The sequence below is a fragment of the Tiliqua scincoides genome, chromosome 4 (genome assembly GCF_035046505.1).
Source record: "Tiliqua scincoides isolate rTilSci1 chromosome 4, rTilSci1.hap2, whole genome shotgun sequence".
In the NCBI taxonomy this organism is placed as follows: Eukaryota; Metazoa; Chordata; class Lepidosauria; order Squamata; family Scincidae; genus Tiliqua; species Tiliqua scincoides.
The window spans coordinates 31,849,759-31,874,870 of record NC_089824.1 but is presented as its reverse complement, the minus strand read 5'-3'; the positions used below and the strand labels follow the sequence as shown (position 1 = coordinate 31,874,870).

Genomic DNA, 25,112 nt, shown 5'->3' with positions numbered 1-25,112 from the left:
TCCTGCTGAGTTTCTGGGCAACACTGTTAATGGGTGGGATTTCTCAGAGCGCTCACATTTACATAAGGCCTATTTCAGAATGGCTGTTTATAGGGAAGGACAGATCATTAAAGGAAGGACAGATCAGGAGTAACATCTGGTGTGCCTGCACTAGAACGTCTCATTGCTTCTTGTTCAATTTCATTCCAGCTGGATCTCATTGTCCCAGGACCAATTGCATTGCTAATGGGTGCAGAGGGTTTGGGCTGGATCGAGTGATGCATACCAGGGGGGTGGCACCACTACACACCAAAATTTTTAAAATCTTGGTGGTAATGGTTGGCAACCTTCAGTCTCGAAAGACTATGGTATAAGCCTACAGCACCCGGTATTCCCAGGCGGTCTCCCAACCAAGTACTAACCAGGCCTGACCCTGCTTAGCTTCCAAGATCAGACGAGATTGGGCATGTGCAGGGTAACAGTCAAAAATCTTGGTATTTTCAAATAATACCATCATGTTATATATATCAATTGATGCCTACTCTCATGCAGAATGCAATGAAACAAACCAGGTTGGAATATATCTATTCTATCAAAAGTTATAGCCAAAAAACCAGCTGGGGCAACGCTATGGTACATCACCATGTCCACTGCCCAGGGCATTGTCCCTCCCACTACATGGGAGGAGGTCCATCATGGGGGTGACATGCTGGTCTCCTGCACTGGGTGACACAAACCCTACTGATTTTAGAAGAGTGGGTTCTGGCGCTAATCTTTGCAGCAGCAAATTGTAGGGTCCCTGCCCTGGAGGGGCCTGGAGCAGGCTTGTTCCACCCCCAGGGAGGCCTCAGATTGGCTGGAGGGGAAGAAGGTTCCAGCACCCTTGTCCTCCTCCCTAGCAGAGCTACCAAATCTGGCCTAGGAGCTGTTCACCTCACAGTTCCCTGCTTCACACTGACTGCCTCTCATCCCTGGCCTCCGTGTTTTATGGAGCAAGCCCGCCCCCTTTGGCCCCGCCCCTTCCTCCGGGTGGGGCAGAAAAGGCCTTTCCTGTTCCTGGCTTGTTTCCTGTAGTGTTCCTTGTTTGCCCTGCCAGCCCCCTCTGGCTGTTTGGGGTGAGCCAACCTTCTTTGCTCCCTCCAAGGGCAGGGAAACCTCCCCACCCTGGGCATGGGGTGCCTGCTCCAGGGTAAGTTGGGGGTCAGGGCATCTGGGAGGGGCCCCGACACAAATAATTGTTAAAGGGAAAAAAGGCTTTAAAAAAAGGAAGAAAAGTTAACATAATGGCTGGAACAAGATCAATAGCATGCTATTTGTCCAGACTAATCTTAGGAAGTATATACATCTTTAATAAAGCATCACATATGTGCAAGAAACAGGAAAGTGGAGTGATAATGAAGGGTGACAGATCACAGAAAAGAATTGGTTTGGATGTAAATGTACCCTAAAGTGCCTGAAATTCTTAAAACAGAGGTGACGCTTTTGCTTTGTTTTCCTTGTACAATGCCAAATTCTCACACACAGAATTACTCCTCATTCCAATGCACACATAGCTGGGAGTGAGTCACCGTGAATTCAGTAGGACTTAACTCTGAGTAGACAATGACTTCGGGCAAAAAACCTGCATTCTGAAGAAATGCAGGTTGCTTCTTGCTTCTGAAGAAAACTTGCAGAGGTTTGCACTGTAAGCCCTGCTGAATCCAGTGAAAGTTACTTCCGAGTAAACATGCCTAGAACTAGATTTCCCATGTTATAGCCTTGCTAAAAAACAATATTTGTGCAAGAGTTAACAAGAAATATCAGACTCCACCACACAACTGAAAGCAGGAGGAATTAAAATGTCAATATGACCTCTTTTAATCTGTGTGGATTGCTTAAAACACTGCAGCCTAATGGAAGTACAATGTTCTTTTCTTCAGAAGCCATTGAATTTGGTGATTAAGCAACTACATGTCAATTAACAGCACAATCCTTTGCATGTAGCCTCAGATGTAAATCCTGTGGAGTTCAGTGGGATGTACTTCAAGGTAGGGATGTGTAGGATTGCAGCATAAAGCTGTCCTAAAGCCATATATTGGAGGTACAGGCTGTGTGCTGAGAATCATGCCTGCACTTTAGGCTGTTTGCCTAACCAATTGCCTTTCCTTGGCAATTAACCCTGTTGTGGCACTTCTATAGAAATGTCCTACATGTCTGCAAGTGTGTCTTGAGGAGCCTGCAGCCTGTATCTTGTTGGGGAGCACCCCAAATGCCTCTTCCCTCCAGACACAGGGGCAACAGGGGAATAGCACTGATTCAGAAAACATTAGAAAACTATCTAGAATATTTTTTTTGGGTGGCATCAGCAGCCATTCCACACATCCTCACTGTCTTCTTAGATAAACAGTATTTGCATCCTCAGTTAAGTAACACATCTCACAATAAGGAAAGCAGAGTAGACTGCCACCCTTAAAAGGCCTGGAAGCAAAGAATCAAGAATAAATATATTTAGGGCACAATCCAGACAGCGCCCTCGGCCACACAAGTCCCTTGTACTGGCTGAAAAGTGTTGCAAAAGTGCTATAAGAGCACTTCTGTGTCGACTTTGGAGGAGGGAGGCTGACCCAAGCTCCGTTGGAATGGTAAGTCTGTGCTGGTCGAGTCAGGACAATGCGGGGGTCTGGGGGGGTTGTAGGGAGGGCAGGAAGGAGGTGTTCCAGAGCAGGAGTAGGGCTGGGGCAGGCGTGGGCAGGCCACGGGTGAATGGGGGGGCAGCATCCCCAGTCCCAGGCAGCCCAGAGCAGCCCCAGGTTGCTTGGAGAGGTGGTGCAGATCCGAGTAATCCCATGGGGGCTGCTGCAGAGCAATACAGGGTAGGGGGAAGCGATTCCCTGTGCCCTGGGCTGAGTCACTTTAGACCCCAACCCTGCTCTGGATACGGGGCAAGCCAGCTGGCCTGCTTGCTCCAGGGCAGGTTAGGATTGGGCTGTTAGGATTGGGCTGTTAGCTAGTGCAACTATGTGAGTGACCATCTAAGACTTGGGGAAGCTGGGAGGACATTTCCCAGGGCATACGATAAACAAACTCTGCCCATTTCCCAAGGATGCTCCCATCTTTACTTCTTTCCATTCTTTTCTTCTTTTTCTTTTTTTGCTCAGCTATAGTGTGGAGTAGACAAAATTGGCCTAGAGATGAACCAATGGTCTGATAAGACAAATTCATAGACGGTACTGTATATGAAAAAAGGGAACTGAAGGTAAAGCAAACTCAACTGGAAACTAGGAAGTTGTGAGTGGCACTTGCCAGCAGATTACAGCCAACCTATGTGACCATATTTTCCATATAATTAAACGCATAATATAGGTACACATTTATCCACACTTGTCACTGTATATGTTTCTAACTTACACCAGTCATGGCTTAGAAGTGCTTTGTCATGCTAAGACCTTACCACCACTTCATTAATGGCAGTTTGCCCGCACTGAAGTTTGCGAAACAGAGATAAACCACAAAATGGAATTATTTTGTTTCAGTTCAAACAGCATCTGACTACATCAGTTCTCAGACATGAAAATGTATTTTTATTCGGTTCGGAAATCCTCAATGCAGGTGCTGGATTATCGGCTTGCTCTGAATGGGGTTGCACTCCCTCTGAAGGAGCAGGTCCGCAGCTTGGGGGTCCACCTGGACTCGCAGCTGCTCCTGGATTCCCAGGTGGCGGCTGTGGCTAGGGGGGCCTTCGCTCAGCTTCGGCTGGTGCGCCAGCTGCGGCCGTACTTGGATCGTGCAGACCTGGCCACGGTGATCCATGCTACGGTGACATCGAGGTTAGATTATTGGAACGCACTTTATGTGGGGCTGCCCCTGAAGACGGTTCGGAAACTACAATTAGTGCAGAATGCAGCGGCCCGTGTGGTCACTGGAGCTAGGCGGTTTGACTCTGTCAGCCTGCTTCTCCGGGGGCTACATTGGCTGCCCATTCGTTTCCGGTCCCAATTCAAGGTGCTGGTTTTGACCTTTAAAGCCCTATACTGCTCTGGGCCAGGATATCTTAGAGATTGCCTACTCCCGTACAATCCGGCTCGTCCTCTCAGGTCATCAGAGAAGGCCTTTTTACAAGTGCCGCCGCCTAAGGAGATACGTGGGGCAGCGGCAAGAAACAGGGCCTTCTCAGTAGTGGCACCAACGTTATGGAACTCCCTTCCCCTTGACTTGAGAATGGCTCCCTCTCTTGAGACTTTTCGGCAAGGCCTGAAGACCTTGCTATTTAACCAAGCCTTCTGAGTTCATGGCCTTTTTAACATTTTATACATCTTTTAGTTGCTTTTTTACAGGCCTGATTCCTCTAAGAACTGCTGTTTTACGCTCTTTTATTCTAACTTTTATCTGACTACTGTTTTTTATGGGTTCTGCTAATGTGTTTTTTAATATGTTTTTATCTGTTGTGAAATTATGTTTTAATCTGTCTTATATGTTGTTAGCCGCCCTGGGTCCCTTTGGGGAGAAGGGCGGGATAGAAATAAAGTTTTATTATTATTATTTATTATTATTTATTTTTCACATTTTTATACTGCCCTTGCCCCAAGGAGCTCAGGGTGGTGAACATAGTTCCTTCCCTTCTTGTATCAACACAACAGCCCTGTGAGGTAGGTTAGACTGAGAGACAGTGACTGGGAGGCTAAGCTTTTTAGAAAAATCCACATTCAGCAGTAGCAAGAAGATCCAAGATTCATCCATCCAGTAAAATCATTTTATTGAGTCCTCCATTCTGGGCAAATTTGAATTACAGAGGTTCTGAGAATATTGAAGGGAATGACAGTACAATATATATTTGCTCCTTCTAGCTCATGGGCTGCACACTCTAGGTGGTCTATTCTGCTGCTCATTGCTGGTTTTGATAATTGCAGCCACATTTTTCCAAACCACCTCTAATTAAAGTATCAACAACGCTTTTTGCGTCTAGCCTTTCCCATCAATGACAGTTTATAAACCAAAGACAAACCAACCAGAAAAATAATACTATAGACTTGGCTTAGGGGGAAAAAACTCAGTAGTAAATGGCACAATATTAACTTTTTGCTTAACAAAGATTTGTGAAGGTCTCCAGGTTGTTCTTTAGATTGCTGGGAAAGGTCAATTGTGGTCCAAAACGAAGGGCTGTTTACACCGCAAGAGTGAGCATTCCAGTAGTGTAAACAGCTTTCTGAGATTCTCAGCAAGTGAGGATATAATTGACAATAAAGAACTCTGAATTATAAACTTTAGATCTGAGCGACAAGTGGGAGTAATTGGGTTTATGGCTTAATCCTAAAGGCCACTTATAACTCCAGATTGCTCACTTTATGGCTGTCACAAGTGTGACACTGCCAGAGAGCACAGCCTGGCTGCTGCAGCAATGGCACACAGCCAGGTCTGATGATGGTGAGTGGATGCCCACCACAACTAATAACTTTGAGCAGGGGTCAGAAAAGAAGTGAGGAGGGAGTGGAACAGGTGGGAGGAAGGAGGCAATAGGGGCAGAGAGGAGGGTGGATCAGACCTAGGAAGGGGACTGGTTCAGTGGTAGAGGCGCCCATCAAATCCTAAGACTTTTCCTGGGTCTGATTCACCTTCATGGGCCAACATGGACTTGGGTCAGCTATGTATAGTTGACCCATGTCCAAGTTGACCCATGGGAGCTGCTGGGCTTACCCCGGGGCAAGAGAACAAATGTTCCCTTACCCCAAGGAGGCCTTAACATGCCAAAACTCCTGCATGGGATACAGTGGAAACAACTTGGATAGTGCTGCATTGCTGCACAGGGAGTTAGGGTTGGGCTGCCCCACAGGTAGATATATGTATTTTTTTTAAGAGAGAATTTCCACTTTCTTTCTTCTGGCAGAGTTCTTGTGCCTTTAACTGATGGACTGTCGAAAGATCTTGAATGTGAACCAGGAATCTTATATTCAAAGCCAGTAACCTTGCCGAGTATGCTTTCTAGCAAAGGCTGTATTCCAGTCACAGAGCTGTTTCAAGCAGAGATGGAAATGGGGATGTGCAACATCAGGCCTTCTGGTAAGACCTAGAATTAGAGGACAAGTCCTCTCATGGATTGAGAACTGGTTGGAGGCCAGGAAGCAGAGAGTGGGTGTCAATGGGCAATTTTCACAATGGAGAGAGGTGAAAAGCGGTGTGCCCCAAGGATCTGTCCTAGGACCGGTGCTTTTCAACCTCTTCATAAATGACCTGGAGACAGGGTTGAGCAGTGAAGTAACTAAGTTTGCAGATGACACCAAACTTTTCCGAGTGGTGAAGACCAGAAGTGATTGTGAGGAGCTCCAGAAGGATCTCTCCAGACTGGCAGAATGGGCAGCAAAATGGCAGATGCGCTTCAATGTCAGTAAGTGTAAAGTCATGCACATTGGGGCAAAAAATCAAAACTTTAGATATAGGCTGATGGGTTCTCAGCTGTCTGTGACAGCTCAGGAGAGAGATCTTGTGGTGGTGGTGGACAGGTCGATGAAAGTGTCGACCCAATGTGCGGCGGCAGTGAAGAAGGCCAATTCTATGCTTGGGATCATTAGGAAGGGTATTGAGAACAAAACGGCTAGTATTATAATGCCGTTGTACAAATCTATGGTAAGGCCACACCTGGAGTATTGTGTCCAGTTCTGGTCGCCGCATCTCAAAAAAGACATAGTGGAAATGGAAAAGGTGCAAAAGAGAGCGACTAAGTTGATTACGGGGCTGGGGCACCTTCCTTATGAGGAAAGGCTACGGCGTTTGGGCCTCTTCAGCCTAGAAAAGAGACGCCTGAGGGGGGACATGATTGAGACATACAAAATTATGCAGGGGATGGACAGAGTGGATAGGGAGATGCTCTTTACACTCTCACATAATACCAGAACCAGGGGACATCCACTAAAATTGAGTGTTGGGCGGGTTAGAACAGACAAAAGAAAATATTTCTTTACTCAGTGTGTGGTCGGTCTGTGGAACTCCTTGCCACAGGATGTGGTGCTGGCATCTAGCCTGGATGCCTTTAAAAGGGGATTGGACAAGTTTCTGGAGGAAAAATCCATTACAGGTTACAAGCCATGATGTGTATGCGCAACCTCCTGATTTTAGAAATGGGTTATGTCAGAATGCCAGATGCAAGGGAGGGCACCAGGATGAGGTCTCTTGTTATCTGGTGTGCTCCCTGGGGCATTTGGTGGGCCGCTGTGAAATACAGGAAGCTGGACTAGATGGGCCTATGGCCTGATCCAGTGGGGCTGTTCTTATGACCTGATACAGATCAAGAAAACAATGGGGTGGGGGAGGAGCAAGGCCAACCAGAGACCTTTTGGCACCATTGGTGCTGCCTCCCTTACATGATGGTGTGCTACCCTTTGCTCCTCCCAGTTCCTGGATTGGGAAGAGGCATATGGAGCTGCAGGAAGTGCAGAGTAGGGTGGTCCTCCACACTTCCTGTTCAGCTCCATATACCTCTTCCTTTTTGAATCTAGCAACTGGGAGGGAAGAACAGCAGTGGAAATGAGTGGGTGGAAAGAGATGTGTGTCCCCTGCTTGAGATGACTGCTTGAATCAGCCTCATAGTTGGGCTGGCCATGGGGTGGCATGGCTAGAAGTCCCTCCTGTAGAACTTCTCTCCTGATCTAGTTCAGGGCCCCCTACTCTCATAGCTGATTTGAAATTTAAAAACACATAGGCTTCTCATTTTGTTTGGCCCTTAAGTCACAATACCCAGTGCTGTACAGAATGCTACTGCAAATGTGGAGCCTTGTGGCTGACCTAAATGAGAAAAAAGAACTACATGCAAAATATGTAAACAGATGTAAAACCTGATCTTCTTATACAGTATATTATAAAGCATGTAGTTGGCCAATGTTGTATTTTTAGTCCTAGTGAATAAACTCAAAAAAATCTGGAAGGAAGGGAGATGAATGATGCAGACACAAGTACTGAGTAGGTCAGGAAATGTGTACTTGATGTGAGTCTAGTCACAGTCCAAAGAGTCACAACCGTATTCTTGGTGTGAACCTGTGACCTGCTTCTGTCTCTAGGATGCACTGTCCTCTTGACCCAGTAAACTTCACTATACAATCAAAAGAATGGCAAAGAACCTTTGATAGTGACCTTCCCAAATGCCGTGTGTTGTATAATTGCATGTATTTGAAGGTGTAGCTGCTGTTTGTGAAGGAAGCCTTTTCATTAGATATGTATTTATTTTATAGATCCACAGAGTAGGCTCAGTTAAGAATAATGCTGTACAGTTGAATTGTGGTATCTAAAGGGGAACCCCCGCAGATACCAGGATCTGTGGATACTATGATCCACCTTTAAAGTCCTTTAAAAATTAAAAAAGTGTCAAAATCAGGCACGTTTCATGGTCAAATTGCACCTTTCCAAGACTCTAAGCTGTTTTGAACTTTACAGGCTTGGAAACGGTGCGGTTTGGCCACACAAAGATAAAAGCACTGCATTTGGGTGGTTTTTTAAAAGGACATTAAATGTGGTCTTCGGGTTTCTGCTGGCATCTGCAGTGAATCCACGGATGCCAGATCCGCAGATACTGTGGTCCGACTGTATACACCTAATAGCAGTTCATTATAAGTTCAGATTCTGCAGGAATCTGAGGTCCACTACCAGTAAGACCAAAACATGACCAAACAACCAGCCTACTTCATGGTAGGATTGTGGGGCTGTCCTTGCATTTCAGTTGAAGGAGTGTCCAGGCAGGAGCTCAGAATAAAAACATCTGCATATTAAGCATTTCTCTCTCTCCCCCCCCCCCCTTTGTGCAGGGGAGTTCTGGATGCACAATTCAATCCCTGCTGGAGCATGGGAGTGGTCAGAGTAGTATGTTTTAAAGACATGTGCCATTTCTTTAATGTAAGAGTCTGTGTGCCACACTGTCATTATATAATTGTGTCCTTGAATCCTTTGGCGTATGTAATAAAGAGGATTAAAATATGCATTTAATCACTAGAAGAGATAGGTTTATTGCACATAGTAGCTGTGATTGCTTCCAGAAAAATGTTGTTCGTGTAATCATCTATTGTCCTGAAACACAAGTTAAACCTACTTGCCTTGTGGGATTTTTTTATTTCATCCTGTAGAAATAACTGTTCTGAGTGTATGCAAGATCACAACCTTTCTATGTGTTCAAATATTGGTAATTGCTGAAACATTTCAAGACTGCTTTTATTCCATTTTGTGAACTGCTTTGTGGGCTGCTAAAGGTCAGAGTGGATACAATAAAATAAACCTTGTAGTCTGCATTAAACTAATCTGTTAGAATAACAAACACCAATGGGCCATTTACATCAGTGGATCTATCGATCGGTTGTTATAACTGGCCCTGCAACAGCACATACATTGCGCCACCATCACACATGATGGAAATGCTGATGGAAATGGCATATGCATATGCCAGACTCATCTGGACACGCCACTATTCCCAGTACAATGGTGGAGAGGGTGGTTTGGGGACAGTTTGGAGCAGAACAGTTGGTGGGAAGTGGGCTGGAGGAATCTCAGTGGCAAAGGCAAACACCAGATCCTATTCCTGATTTTCCAACCTGCCGGAAAGCCCTGCTGAACCTACTGCCGCCTCCTCCTCCTCCACCTGCTTAGTGGCTCAGAACTCAAAACATCATCACATCACCACCAATTACTTCTGCAGCTACACACTTGGGGGGTGATGATAGGGTTGTGCGACCCCCTTGCTATTAAAAGTTAAAACTGCCCTGATCTAGACATTAGCACAAGGGTGACAACAGAGGAAGGGTGGTGTAGGCTGGGTAAACCAGATGCAAATGTCTAGACACAGCAGATACCTGTACATGCACTTTGTGATAAGATGGCCATGGTTGAAGCTCTATTCTGCCACTCCTTTCTTCCCTTGAACAGAAATGCTGGCACAAGTCTGAAAAGAGGAAGGGGGTGGGGAGGTTGATGCCGGAGAGGGTAGGATTCTGTGAATGCCACTGCCACCAGATCCACCCCTCCTGCAGCCTCCCTGCCCCCATTCCACCCACCTCCCTGCCTGATTTTGCCCCCTCCCTGCCCCTGTGCTGCCCCCACCCCTCCCACTTCCTCCGCTGTCTTACCTGCTCCAGTGGGTGGCCAGCAATCCAGTGATACATGTGAGAAGGCTCTGGCCTTCCCAATGGCACTTGGGCACATTACAGTTCCCTTTCAGCAGCCAGCGCAGGTGGAACATGCATGCTCCCAGCAGGGCAGCCCAATAGGATTGGGCTGTAATTCTCCTAATCATTTGGCAGACTCTTATGGGCAACCAGATTACCAAGCTACACATACATGAAGCACAAAATAATCTCTCAATCATGGTTATTTCCTAGTTGCTCTTCCAGCTGTTTCATATAGGAAGTCTTGTTCCCCTAGGAATTTTTTTAATGCTGATATTCAAGGAATAGCTGCTGCTGCTGTCTAAAGGAAGCACTTTGTTTACAAACAGCTTTGGTCCGCATGTCAACTATTTCCTGTACTCATCTTCTCACTTCACTTATCACGGCTCTTAGACATAAACAGGACTTTGGTAGATTTTATTTTGTCTATATCATCCTGCCAGCAACTTGTTACAGAGATCGTTATCTCTGGATTATTGCTGAGCTTAATTGAGGTCATAACCCTTCAGAAGAGGGAGAACAACAGAAAGAGATAGTCTTGTATAGTGGTTAGAACACTGAACTAGAACTCAGGGCTGGCTCATCCATGAGGCCACTTGAAATGGTTGCTTCAGGCACTAGATTGGTTGGGGGAGTGCCCATCTCTGTCCACCAACTTATACCTGCACTGCTCCTCCTTCTTCCATCCCCTAGAATGGAAAAGGAAGAGGGGAACAGAAAAGAAGAAAGGAATGTAGAGGGGAGGAGAGAGCTGAGTTGGAGAGTAGGAAGGCTAGCATATCATTGAGTAATATCAGTACATATCACATATCATGTATTATTATACATATCACCTGTATAAATAAATAAGGGGGGGGGACAGCATTTGGCTGTCAGGAGGTCTTGGGCTAGCCCTACTAGTATCCCTGGTTCAAACCCTGCCTGTGAAGTTCACTGCAATCCACCAAGTCTAGTCTGCTTCACAGGATTGCTATGAGGGTAATATGGATGTACATTGCCCTGAGCTCGTTGGAGAAAGGATTAAATTCTAATGTGATCCAACTGTAATGCTCTTCTGGTTGTAGCAATGCCTTCTTCTTTCTGAATAGAAGATCGTCTGAATGACGAAAGGCTTGTGCATGTTTTACTTTAAAAAAAAAAAAGGCAAGTAAGAGGAGATGGGACATGATAGAATGATAGAATTTTATAGAATTATACATGGTGTAGAAGAGCAAATAAGAGAGAAATTTCTTCTGTCTCTCATAACACCAGAACCCAGAGGCATCCAATTGTGGCCTAATCTGTTTCAGGGCCTATCCTCACAATTCACTTCCGTAAGTCCCAGCATACCACTGTCATGTGCTTCAGAGTTGCAAATGGCTAGAGACTCTATGCTCCCAGGCACCCCACTGCAGCAGGTAAGGTGGCAGTGGGGGCAATTTGGGAGAGGATTAGATGGGGTCAGGCAGAGCAGTGGGGCATTCAGGGTGGGAAGGGATCTATCTTGGTGATAGCAGTGCAGGCCAAGATCTGATCCCTTTTCCTAGTCCAAAACACTCCCTGAGGCTCCTTGGATTTATGCCAGCCTATAGATCCAATGAGACCCATTGGTGGCCAGGTGGCTTACAGGAAATTAAGGTAAAATAACTCTCCCAGGTTGTCCCTGCCACCATTGCATGCAGCGTGTGCTCCATCAGCACCACTGCATGGCACAGACTGGTTGGAGACAGGATTGGGCAGTTAAATGTATTAAGAGGAGATTCAGTACAAACAGACTGTTCATCATTAATTTATGGAATTCACTGCCACCAGTTTAAATGACTTTAAAAGGGGATGAGACACAGATTTGAAGTCTATCCTTGGCTATTAGTCATGGTCGTTATGTGCTACCTCCAGCGTCAGGCTACCTATGTGCCTCTAAATACCAGCTGCAGGGGAGCAATTGGGGGAAAGGGGTATGCCTTTATCACCTGCTTATGGGCTACCCCAAGGCAAGTGATGGGCTGCTGTAGAAAACAGAATGTTGGACTAGACAGGCTTTGGGTCTGATGCAGCAAGACCTTTGTTATGGTCTTACAGAAGCCACTGGTGTTCTTGCCATTACCTGTGAAACATAATGGAATGCATGTGCATTGCTCTGTTAATTTCTGAAAAAGCACAACATATAGCCTGCTATTTCTTCCTCCCCTCCAGGCTTATCTTGCTACTATAATTTTTAAAAGTGGTTTCTTATGCCAGGATCAAAATGTGGTCAAGGAGCACTTTGGGAGCATGTGGCTGCCACACACACTGCCCTGTCTGTTTTTCCATTCAGTGTAACCCAGAGGACACAGTGGGTGGATATAGCAGACCAATAAGGCTGAGTGGGTTGGAATGCACTGAGATGGTGAGACAGGGACAGCTCTCATTGCAAATCATTAAGTCATTGCTTATCAAATTCCAGCCGAAAATAATCTTTCCAAGAGCCCTGTAGTAGCAGCAGGATTCATCTGGCCTCATTATGTCTGGAATCAGTGGCTCTGTCCTCAGTTGTTATCTTTTTCATCTTGCTGTAGAAACTTATTCTACAAGTATATTGTTCTATGTAGAACATTATGGAACTCCCTTCCCCTTGATTTGAGAATGGCTCCCTCTCTTGAGAGTTTTCGGCGAGGCCTGAAAACACTGTTGTTTAAACAAGCCTTCTGATTTCTGGCCTTCTTAACATTTTCATACATCTTTTAGTTTTTTACAGGCTTGACTCCTCGGTGACTTGCTCTTTTATTCTGTCTTTTAATCTGACTACTGTTTTTAAGGCCTCTGTAATGTGTTTTTAAATGTTTTTATCTGCTATGTATTAATGTTTTTAAAATCTGTTTTTTTTAAATATGTTGTTAGCCGCCCTGGGTCCCGTTAGGGAGAAGGGCGGGATAAAAATAAAGTTTCATTATTATTATTATTATTATTATTATTATTATTATTATTATTATTCTGAGTGACAATTTCCCCCCTTTTTCTTCAATTTAATGTGGCATTCCTAGCAGGAGAACTTCAGCCACAGGCTTGGAAAAACAACATTTTGGTGAATTTCGGTTATCCTGTGATGGCTATAAATAGTGCACCTAATTTGCATTATCCTTGCCTCTCATACACAAAACATGCCATATCCATCAGACCTTCAACTCAGTGGTACTGAACTCTGCTCTTCTCCTTCATTATGCAATCCCTGCTGCGTGTCTGTATAACTTGCCCTCCAAAGCTGTAATGCACCCTTGCAGAATGATGTCTGAACAAGTAGCCTCTGGCCGTAAAGCTAAAATGTGACTGGGGAAGAGATCTACAGATTACACTGAAAGACAATAAGCGGAAAATACCTGCCCCAGTTTATTGGCTCCAGCAAAATCCCTGCTTATGCATATATGGACACAGAAGCATAGAAGGATGACTCAAGCACCTGATTTGCTTTCCCATCACCAAAAACTTCATAGCTTGCTAGACCATTACTGGGAATGCCTGGAATAATTTGCATTGGATCACACACACAGAACAAGAGCTGGATGGGGATATAGAAGCTGCCTTTAGCAGACTGTAGTTTTATGTGCTTAATCCCACCGGTAATGGAAGATCAGAAGATCTTTGATCAGGTGATCTTTGATCAGAAGATCAGGTGGATGATGTAGTGTTGACAGTGATTCCATGTTTTGACAGCTGTTTGACAGCTCTGGGAAGGGCAGGGCAGGCTCCACAGCTATAATCAATCAAGGCCAATGGAGACCTGGATGGACACCTGAGCTTCATGTGACCTTGATGGGACTTTGACTGGACATGGACTGAAGAGGTAGCTCACAGTTGAGCTGCATTTGGACTTAACAAAGGGCTGCAGGATAAAAGGCAGCTTCAGAAGGAGCAAAGAGCTGACCAGATGGTACTCCTGACCCAGAGGGTACCAGACCAAGAGGGCTACCTGACTAGAGGGACCCCAGACCAGATGCTACCTGACCCAGACCTACAGGAGAAGGGGACTGCCAGGACTCTGCTGGAGAACACAGAAGAGAGGACTGCCAGGACTCTACTGGAGGAGACACTGCTGGAGAGGACAGACTCTGCTGCACTGGACTGTGCCTTGGAGACTGGATTGGACTTGGACTGGCGGCTTTGGACCTTTACCCACTAAGTTAAGTGGAGTTTTGGGGAGGGGAAAGCCTCTGGACAAGAGGAATTGCTGGGAGAGTGTTTGTAGCAAAAAATTTGGTTAATTGCTATGGATAAGGAGTTGTGTTTGTTTCTTTGCACACTGCAGCTGCTGTTCTTGGAAATGGAGGGTGTTAATTAACCAAAAAGCGGGTGAAGGGAGTTGGAATATTTGGACGGGACACCACCTACCAAAACTTAAGCAATTTTGAAAATATTCCCTGGGTACTTGTACTGCTAAACTGTAATATTAGCCAGTAGCACACATTCAGATGGTCACAGAGAGAGATCAATAGGTTACAGAGAGGCCACTGAAACCTGCCTGAGAGCAGATAAGGCTTCCAGTGAGTGAACAGGCATCCTATCGGGAAACAGAAGTTGAGTCAGTGGCCACAAGGATCAGTTCGGTTTATTTATTTGTATCAGCCAGAGGTCATCTCACAAGGAAACCACATAAATTGACAGGATGCAGCAGATTCTAAATCAAGAGTACCATCTTTTTTTCATGTAAGATTCACAAATGCAGCTTTGTCTTTTCCCAACAGAATCTTACAGTAAGGTTAAACAGAATATTGAACCAAATGGTTCAAACGCAGCTCTGTGTCAAAAAATGCAGGGTGATGCACACTGGAGCAAAATATCTCGTATTCCTCTATCCACTGTTAGGAGCTGCACTGTTGGTGACAAACCAGGAAAGAGATCTTGGGGTCCTGGTGTGGAGCTCAGTGAAAATATCAACCCAGTGAGCAACAGCAACGAAGACATTCCCATTCTGACTCTGGTGAATTCCAGCCCAAGGAAAAGGAAAGAGAATCTGATTGCCAAAATTGTATTATCCATATAGAAGTCTATGCTGCAACCACATTTGGAATAATGCGTATAGTTCTGGTCACCGCACCTCAAGAATGAAATTGTAGAGTTGCAAAAGAGGACAATCTGACTATTATTTAGATACTGCCTTTCTCATAGACTCAAGGCAGTTTGCATAGGCAGACTGACCACAAAGCCTATTTTTCAATGGGGTTTTTACAAGTATTGTTCCATGTCAGAGACTCATAAAACCCTCCTTTTCTTCAGGTGCCGTTTTCCTCTGTGGCGCAGTTGTCATCCTGGCTGCCAGATTCTTGCACTAGCTAAGCTCTCACAGGCAGATACACCAAGCTTCAGATCACTATGATATCCGTTCTTGCCAGCTTACTCCTCCACAGTCCACTCCTCCACCAGCAGCTCTCAGTTTTGGTCACCCATCCAACGTAGCTGGTCCTGCTGAGCTTTTCCAGGCAAGGCAAATAGTTCACCTTTCAGACCACACCTCCTGCCCCTGCCTCCTGACAAGGTACCTCATGTGTACACAACGTGTGCCCATTCCACCCAAGGCATGCCCTGTTCTCCACTGTTTTGGTAATTGCACTGAATTGCACCAGTACTGAAATTACACTGGTGTAATTTTGCTCCAGGGTAACTGCTGCTCAAAATAACCTGGCATGGGAGACACAATCCCAGTGGTTCTCACCTAAAAAAAGTCTCAGTTCACCAGCAGCTCAAGCCTCTGTGGCCATAATGGTGATGGGGCAGCAGTGCTCCCTCTTCCCCAAGTAGCAGGTTGTTCAACCCTTGATGCACATAACCTAATCTGCCCTGTCAGTTTCGTGAACCACCAAAAATTGGGTTGTGACCCACTGGTGGGCCATGGACCCACAGTTTGAGAACCACGGGAATAGTGTATAGCTGCTCCAGACTCCCCTCGGTATGGGATTGTACCCAAACAGTGCAATCCTAAACCTGTCTACTCAGATGTAAGCCTCATTATGTTCAATGGGACTTACCCCCAAGTAAGTATACATAGGACTGCACTGTAAATATATGTCAAATAAGTACAGTGACAATTCACAATAGCCATTATTGACTTATTGTATGAGACTTTGCGGTAATGATCACCTTGTTGGTTATCCTAGTGCATGTGGCCCTAATGCCAGCTTTGAATAAAGATTATATGATTCTATCTTGAGGAAAAGAATTTGCCTAAAAATAGTGTTTCTTTCCTTCAAATAGCCTTTCATTTACAAAAATCTATTTTTCAATCTAAATGCATGGCATTATCTTTTTCAGTACTATAGTAAAGCTTTAGTCACAAGCCATTATATTATATTATAAGCCTGCTACAAGCTAGAATTTCTTTCAAGAATAGCATCAAACCCAGACATTGATATGGAAAGAGTAATATAATAGCAGGGCTTAATGGTACAAACTAGGAAGGGGGGGGGGAGGTCTGTAGCTCAGTGACGGAAAGTATGCTTTTCATGCAGAAGAAACCAGGTGGAGTTCCTACCATCTCCAGAGAGGGCAAGGAAAGACCCTTGCTTGAAACCCTGGACAGCTACTGCCAGTTGGTGTGAGCCATGCTGAGCTTGATGGACAGATGGTCTGACTTGGTAGGAGGTGTTTCATGTATTCACTCAATTCCTAGGAACCGATAGCAGCATCCTCCTGATGAGAAGCTTCCTACAAACACCTTACAAGAGAAGAATTCAAGCCTTGCTGGGGCGCTGATGATTCGACACAGGCAATGATCAAACCATGGCACGCCTCTCTGCATTGGTGAGGGCCACTTGGATAAGGAAGAATGCACACTATAGTAGCAAATTCAGAGGAAGCAGCTCTATGAGCTGTAGGATAGTTCCATGGGAGAGAGCAGCATAATGAGAAATAGGGAATCCTGCTGCTGGGGGATGTGAATGTGTCCACCACAAGTCGCTCCTAGTTTTCAGGGTAGGGCTGTGCCGGCAAGAGAAGTCGAGACGCAGGAAGGAAAAAGCAATGGGTCTAGAACTCAACGTTCTAGAAAGCAACACCCTAACTGCGCAGCTGCAGGTAGGAGAGTCACAGTAGTGTTCTTGCAGTCTCCTAGAGGCTAAGGTCATGACATGCTCTCTTCCCTCTCTGGTGGTTTATTGCACCAGCACTGATGGACACTGCTACTGCTTGTTGAAGGGTTGTCAATTGGCAACCCTCACAGGGTGAAGTCAATTGGGCAGGTTGAACACGGGCTGAGGGCTCACATCCATCAAAGAGCCCATGTTGCTGGGCGGACCCCTGAAATACTAGTCAGCCACCAGAGATTCTTCCCCATTCACTTGGGTAGGACGCACAGTCATCCATTGCACACCAGCACAGTAAACTTTGGAGACCCAGTATAGGATTTTTCGCCCCAGAGCTTCCAGCAACTGAATAAGGAGCAGACATGCCATGGCTGTGAGCATTTTCATGATCTGCACACCTACCTCTTCTCCTAGGAGATCTTGAGGAGGGGAGGACGTGTCCTTGAGTCATTCTTCAATGTACAGGCTCAATTTCCCTAAAGAGAACCCCTTTGTCCTACAATGGGTTGGGGCACCTCCCTTATGAGGAAAGGCTACAGGGGCTCTTCAGTCTAGAACAGGGGTGCCCAAACCCCGGCCCTGGGGCCATTTGCGGCCCTCAAGGCCTCTCAGTGCGGCCCTCAGGGAGCCCCCAGTCTCCAATAAGCCTCTGGCCCTCCGGAGATTTGTTGGAGCCCACACTGGCCCGACACAACTGCTCTCAGTGTGAGGGCAACTGTTTGGCCTCTGGAGTGAGCTGTAGGATGAGCGCTCCCTCCACTGCTTGTTGTTTCATGTTTGTGATGCAGTAGCAGCAGCAAAGGAAAGGCCAGCCTTGCTTTGTGCAAGGCCTTTTGTAGGCCTTGAGCTATTGCAAGACCTTCATTCATTCATTCATATAAGTTCATCTTTAATATATTCATTTATGCAAACTTATGTAAATTAATTCAAATTTTAAATGTAAATTAATTCTTTTTTTCCACGGCCCCCAATACAGTGTCAGAGAGATGATGTGGCCCTCCTGCCAAAAACTTTGGACACCCCTGGTCTAGAAAGAAAGCGACTGAGGATGATTAAGACATACAAAATTATGCAGGGATGGAGAGAATGGATCAAGGGATGTTCTTTTCCCTCTCACACAATACCAGAATCAGAGGACATCCACTAAAATTGAGTCTTGGAGAGTTAGAACAGACAAAAGAAAATATTTATTTACCCAGCATGTAATTAGTATGTGGAACTCCTTGCCACATGATGTGGTGATGGCATCTGGCCTAGATGCCTTTAAAAGCGAATTGGACAAATTTTTGGAAGAAAAGTCCATCACAGATTACAAGCCATGATGGGTATGTACTACCTCAGTGTGCCAGATACAAAGGAGTGACACCAGAATGCAGGTATGTTATGTGCTCCTTGAGGTATCTGGTGGGTCACTGTGAGATACAGGAAGTTGGCCTAGATGGCTCCTTGACGTGATTCACCAGTGCTCTTCTTATGTTCTTATGGCTTGTGGCTCCAGATGCTGGACTAGATAGATGGTTCCTGTTGTTATTTGTGCCTGAAGTCCTACAAAAGCATTCGCTACTAAGAAGTGTTCTTCATCAGCCTGCTACTTTGTTGTTAGGCTTGCCCATTTCTGTAAAGAGCTTCCTTTCACCTAAGTTCTGACTCTCAACAAGGGGGCAGAACAACATAGCCCCATGCCATGACTTGATATAGGAACTGTGTTCCCTTGCTCAATGTTTATATTCTTGCTGGTCTGCCATAATCTGTCATTGTGCAGTGATGAGTCTGTCAGAATACTATTATCAAATGAGAGTGAAAAGGTGGAAAGCCGTGGTCTGAAGCTGTCTATCAGTTCAAGTGGGAGTGTTTTTCACTATGGTGCCTGATCTATGGGTACAACGCAATATTGTCATCAGGGGTCCATCCTGGACTCATCCTGGATACTGCCAGGTCTCCAATGCCGCTTACATTAATAGTGCATTATGAGCATAATAGTTATACTAGTATTGTGTACTGCTGGCACAATGATAATGCCGTGCTACAACATCGCAGCTTTTTCTGCAGAAGAATTTCATTGCAATCCCAACCCCACTCAACAGTCTTGAGTCACACAGTATTTATCAACCCCACACCATCCATCAAGCTTCCAGAAGCAATTGCTTCATCCCTGAAGCAACCTTTTCAAATAGAGATGGAAAAGAAAGGCCTTCTGAAAGAATCATCACAATCAGGAGGCTTAAAATTAGCCTCATATCTTTTATGTTCTCACTGTCATATTCATGCTACATGAAGAAAAATGCTGCAAGGCCCACATGACATATAGGCAAAGGTTTGAACAAGCACCCATGTCTGCCTGGGGTGGGGGTGGGGCGGCACAGATAATGTGCAATGAGCCAAACTTAAAGGGCAGGATTCTGTCTTGTGGTTTAGGACGCTGATTCTCTTCCTCTCAATCAAACGCCCTCAATCTCTTCCCGATGGGCGTTGCTCATTTGCCAATATAAATATCAAGGATCATGTCTTAGCCAAACAAAAAAGACACGCAGGTGAATGAGGGAGACTTGTGTTCGATGAAGAATGTAGCATTTGGATGCATCTAATGACTTTTGTGATGTTTTGCTGGAAGTGAGACTTTCTTTTTTTCACAGCACGAGAGGCTGGGTGTGGAGCTGGAAACAAAAGAATCTCTCTTTAGAAAGGAAAACTAGCACAAAGTCCAGGATACATCAAAGGACACTATGCTTGCTGGTAGTGAAACTTCAGACTGTATATATGACATGCGGTTTGTCTTCATAGAGTCACTGAAAGACAAGGTGAGTAGGGGAACTCTGTCCTGCTTTCTTGCAGAATTGTGCTAACCACACTTCAGCAGCCTTTGTAGCCTAGTAGTCCACAAACAGGTAGAAGATGCACCAATAGGGTCACCAGAAGCAAGAAAGGGCAGGACTCCAAAAAAGCTGTACCATGCTGAAAGTGTCTGTTCTACACCACTGGTTAAAAAGGGAAGAATCACTGTGATCTTTTTATAGCTCTGTAAAATTGCTGTAAAAAGTCATTCTCTGCAAGCTAAGGCAAAGCACTCTTCAGCATCATTAACCAATCTTGCCAGCGTGGAAATTTGTTTATGATCTCAATTATGGTGACAAATCAGACCCCGAGAACACATCTACCAGGACTCCCTAATGGAAGTTATGCACAGGATGAATAGAGTATATAAAGCGAAGTCCTTTTTCCTCTTGCACAATGCCAGAATCCTGGGACGTGACTGGTGGAACAGTTCGAACACACAAAAGGAAATATTTCCTTACCCAGTGTGTAGTTAATATGTGGAGCTCCTTGCCCCAGGATGTGATGATTGCATCTGGCCTAGATGCCTTTGAAGGGTGATTGGACGGACGTATGGAGAAAAAGTGCGTCACAGGTCATGATGACTTAATGCAAGCTCTGGGTTTTAGATGTAGCCTCTCTCTACAGATGCAAGAGACTGGCAACAAGATACAGGTATCATGTTGTCTTGAGTGCTCCCAAGACATCTGCTGGGCCACTGTGAGATACGGTAAGCTGGACTAGATGGGCCCCGGGCCTGATCCAGCAAGGCTCTTATGTTCTTATAAAATTGTATCGGGATGCCAGAAAACATCATGTGACAAGGTGTAAATTCCCAGAGACAGCAATCTCAATGTAAATGAAGAGACTGTCCAACCTCAATATTGCATCAACTTTCATTCCAGTCTGAGCAGGTGAGATGATTGAACATGTGCACAGTTTGGACTGGTGCACCTACGTGCCATTGGCAAGGCTACTTATGACTCAGGAGAAGGTGTTCATCCTGAGTCAGCGCAGAATTTATGCCATGACATGTTACTACTAGAAGCACTATGCTACTGGAGACACAGGATTTAAGGAATTCCACCCCAGGCATGAACAGGGTTTATTTGCATGACTCTTTTTTTCTCCTTTCCCTCTCTGAATAATGAAAACACACCTTTCCAAATGACTGATGATGGATTCAAGAGCTGCATGAAAAAGATTTAGCAGCAGTTATGCATCATAAAGCACTCTTTGGTTTGCGCTGAGTGAGCATGAATGAGTTGAAAATAAGAGGTGGCTTAACAAGTTTGCATGCAAAAAGTATGTGTATGAACGAGGATCTATGCCACAGATATGGTGTCTTGGGCCCCTGAAGTGCTATAAAATGTGGTTTTTATGATGCACTCAGCGCAAGTGAATGTGAGCTTAGAGATGGTGGATTTTTGGGTCAGTCTATAAAAATAATGAGTATTTATGGACTAGATGAAGATTTTTGCAACCTACTGGCATAGATATATGCTGTGCTGAAATAGTGAATTCCTTGGGTGTGCATGTCTGTATGTAAACATCATGAGGATCCACAACTCACATCCCCTACAGCCAGAGGATCCACCCCCTATCACAGGGGATGGACAGAGTGGATAGAGAGATGCTCTTTACACTCTCACATAACACCAGAACCAGGGACATCCACTAAAATTGAGTGTTGGGAGAGTTAGAACAGACAAAAGAAAATATTTCTTTACTCAGCGTGTGGTTGGTCTGTGGAACTCCTTGCCACAGGATGTGGTGATGGCATCTGGCCTGGATGCCTTTAAAAGGGGATTGGACAAGTTTCTGGAGGAAAAATCTATTACGGGTTACAAGCCATGATGTGTATGTGCAACCTCCTGATTTTAGAAATGGGCTATGTCAGAATGCCAGATGCAAGGGAGGGCACCAGGATGAGTTCTCTTGTTATCTGGTGTGCTCCCTGGGGCATTTGGTGGGCCGCTGTGAGATACAGGAAGCTGGACTAGATGGGCCTATGGCCTGATCCAGTGGGGCTGTTCTTATGTTCTTATCTAAGTGGCTGCACAACTGCAGTGCTATGAGGTAGTGGATCTGTGTTTGGGATGCAGGGACATGACCATAAGGAGTGATTGGGCAGTGGGATATTGATTGGGAAAGCCATTGAAAGCCAATGGAAGCTCCCCCCAATGAAAACAGGGGGGCATAACCAAGATTGGAACCAGAGTGGCAGACAAAATGCGCAAGCTCCCAATGGGGCCTAAAAGGCCAAACTGGATGTCACAGAGAATGCATTTTCCTGGTTTGTTTTTGCAAATAGCATGTCAGGGGACTGAACCAAGGCAAAGGTTTCACCTGGCTTCAGTCTCCCAATGTGCTACCTATTCTAAATGACATTTACTTTGGATCCTGTAGTTTTATAAAGCTACAGGATCCTGTAGTTTTATAAAGCTAAAGCTATAAAATAAAGCAATAACATAAGAAAACTTTGAAACAGTAATGCATCTCCTCACTTGAACCTTTTTCTGGCAGCACATCACTTTGAATTTATTGTGTTGAGGCAGAAAGCATGACAGCGGAAGCCTCATTTGTTTCCTGTTTAGCAACTTCAGTTTCCCACAGCCAACACTATTTTCTTATTTGTTGGCTGTAGAAAGCAGAGAGGGAATAAGAAAAAAGTGGATCCATACATACTGAGTCTTTCATGTCTGAAATGACCAATACCCCTGCTAACTGGGTAAGAGGCACTTTCTTCAAGTGGGTGCTCCTCTTTTTTAGCAGGGGGAGAGTAACTGGCCCTCCTCACCCCAGCAGTGTCTTTTCTAATGGCTGTCTGCTGGTGTTTTTTTTTTTTACATCTTTTTAGATTGTGAGCCCTTTTGGGACAGGGAGCCATTAGTTATTTGATTTTTCTCTGTAAACCATTTTGTGAACTTTTTTGTTGAAAGCCGGTATATAAATACTGCTGGAAATAATTGTTTTTAGTAACGTTGGGGTTAGGTACAAGCATGTCTGAACTCAAGTCGTCTTTGATCCGCAAGCTCAACCATCTAATTCCAAATCTATGTGGGTGGTGTGTGGTTATTTGGTGAAGGAAGTGTAGTCTACACATGTTGAAGTGCATTTTTCATTATGTAAACCAGTGTTTCTCAAACTGTGGGTCAGGACCCACTAGGTGTGTCACAAGTCAATTTCAGATGGGTCCCCATTCATTTCAATGTTTTATTTCTAATATATTAGACTTGATGATGTGGCTGCATTTGGGGAAATGATACAGACCTGTACTTTTAACAAGTTACTGTGTATATTCTTTTAACAATTATAGTCAATGGAACTTACTCCTGGGTAAGTGTGGGTAGGATTGCAGCCTAGGATTGTTAAAAATTTTCCTACTTGATGATGGCACTTCAGGTCATGACATCACTTCTGGTGGGGCTTCACAGATTCTCATTTTAAAAAGTGGGCCCCGGTTCTAAATGTATGAGAATCACTGATGTAGACGCCTTATGTTCTAGGCATCTGGAACATCTAGGGCTACCTTTGCATTCAGCAGAGGGTCTATGGATGAAACTTTACGCTCCCAAATTCATGTGATGTTCTGCTTTGGTTCTCTCTTTGGCATCTGTGCTGTTTTGATTTGCTGATTCCTGTTTGATTTTGTAGGATAATTGGCTGACGACTGGCATCTAAACCTAAAGTTGCCTGTGATGGGACTCCAATCATCCACTGTGCTTTTGTCTCACTGTATAACAACCATTTAGTCAAATGCTAAGCTGTTTATACAGGCATTTCAATTTTTGTTCAAGCACCTACATTTCAGTTCCTGCAGAAAGCAAATTTAACATTTGACTGCAGTGAACATTCATTTCTGGAACATCATTACCAAAACATAGTATATGCAAACATGTTCTTTATAAGGGGGGGGGGGGGATCAGATGAAGCCAATATGTAGAGGTGTTGGTTTACAGTGAGTAAAATAGGATTTCAGCCCAGTCTTACTGAGCACAGTGGGCTTACTTCCAAGCAAGGTAAATAATATTGTCTTCAAACACCTGGACCAATACGTTGTATTTATTGGCTACCTCGGCACCTGCACATTGCCATGGCTGCCCTGAATGGCTGTGACAGCGAGTGGGAGGGGCCACTTGTACATGGCGCCTTGTGGTGCCTGCAGTATTTACTGTGCCACCTCCCCCATAGGTATGCCACTGGTTGGTACTCTCCGCAAAATGTATATAGAATTAGTCAGACTTTATATATAGACCTATCACTTCTGCAGTGTTTACTTGGGAAGCCAAATGGCTGCACTTTACTAAATTACAAGGCTGGTTAAGCAAGCACCGCTTAGCACTCCTTTTCCTTAGCGTTTATCCTGCACTGAGAGTATGTAACAAACAATAAATAAAACATTGGGTGCATTCTTGTTCGGTCTTTCCTGGAGGCACTCAGTTCTAGTAGAAACTGTTTTCTCCTTGCAGCACTAACTCCTGCCACAGCGTATGGAGACGGACTGCTCTAAACCATGCACAAAAAAATTGCAGATCTTCAGGCAGTCTTCAATCTCTTCCACAACAAGCCGAGAGCGTTTGCATATTGGCACCACTGCAAATTTATACTGCAGAAAAAGCAATTTAACTCTGATGTGGATTTTCTCTGGGAAATGGAAAGAAACTACTAACCACATGCATAAGTTAAGAAGAAAATAGCTCTTTCCAAATGGGAGGCAAAAGAGAGGGATGCAAAGCTTTCTTTTGATTATAATTAGTGAAATTAAAAGACTGAATATCATGAGGGCGTGCTTGGTTATTCAGACTGAAAACCTGTTCCTTCCCAAAGACTCAAACAGGTCACATATATTTTGCAAGCTAGATTTTGCCTAAAGATTTTATTGACGTGGAATCCTCTCCAGGGACATAGCATGGCCCTGATTCAGTAACTGAAGCTGCATGTATGCAGACTAAAAGTGCAGTCCTAGACATGTCTGCTCAACTCCACTGAGTGTTAATGGGACTTACGTAGAGGTTGCTGTGTATAGCACTGCACCCTAAGGACCCAATCCTATCCCCCAGTAACCCATAGGAAACAGGATATTATCGGCCCATACAACACAGTGCTGCTGATGGAGCACAGGCTGCATGCTATGGGGGGAGGCACCAGATGGCAGAAGAAAGGTATGCAAAACTTTTTC

At 44.9% G+C, this 25,112-nt stretch overlaps 1 pseudogene; it reads right to left on the bottom strand.

Moving 5' to 3' along the window:
- Positions 1–352: 352 nt before the first annotated feature.
- Positions 353–469, bottom strand: LOC136650827 (5S ribosomal RNA; annotated as a pseudogene).
- Between the last annotated feature and the right edge of the window lie 24,643 nt (positions 470–25,112).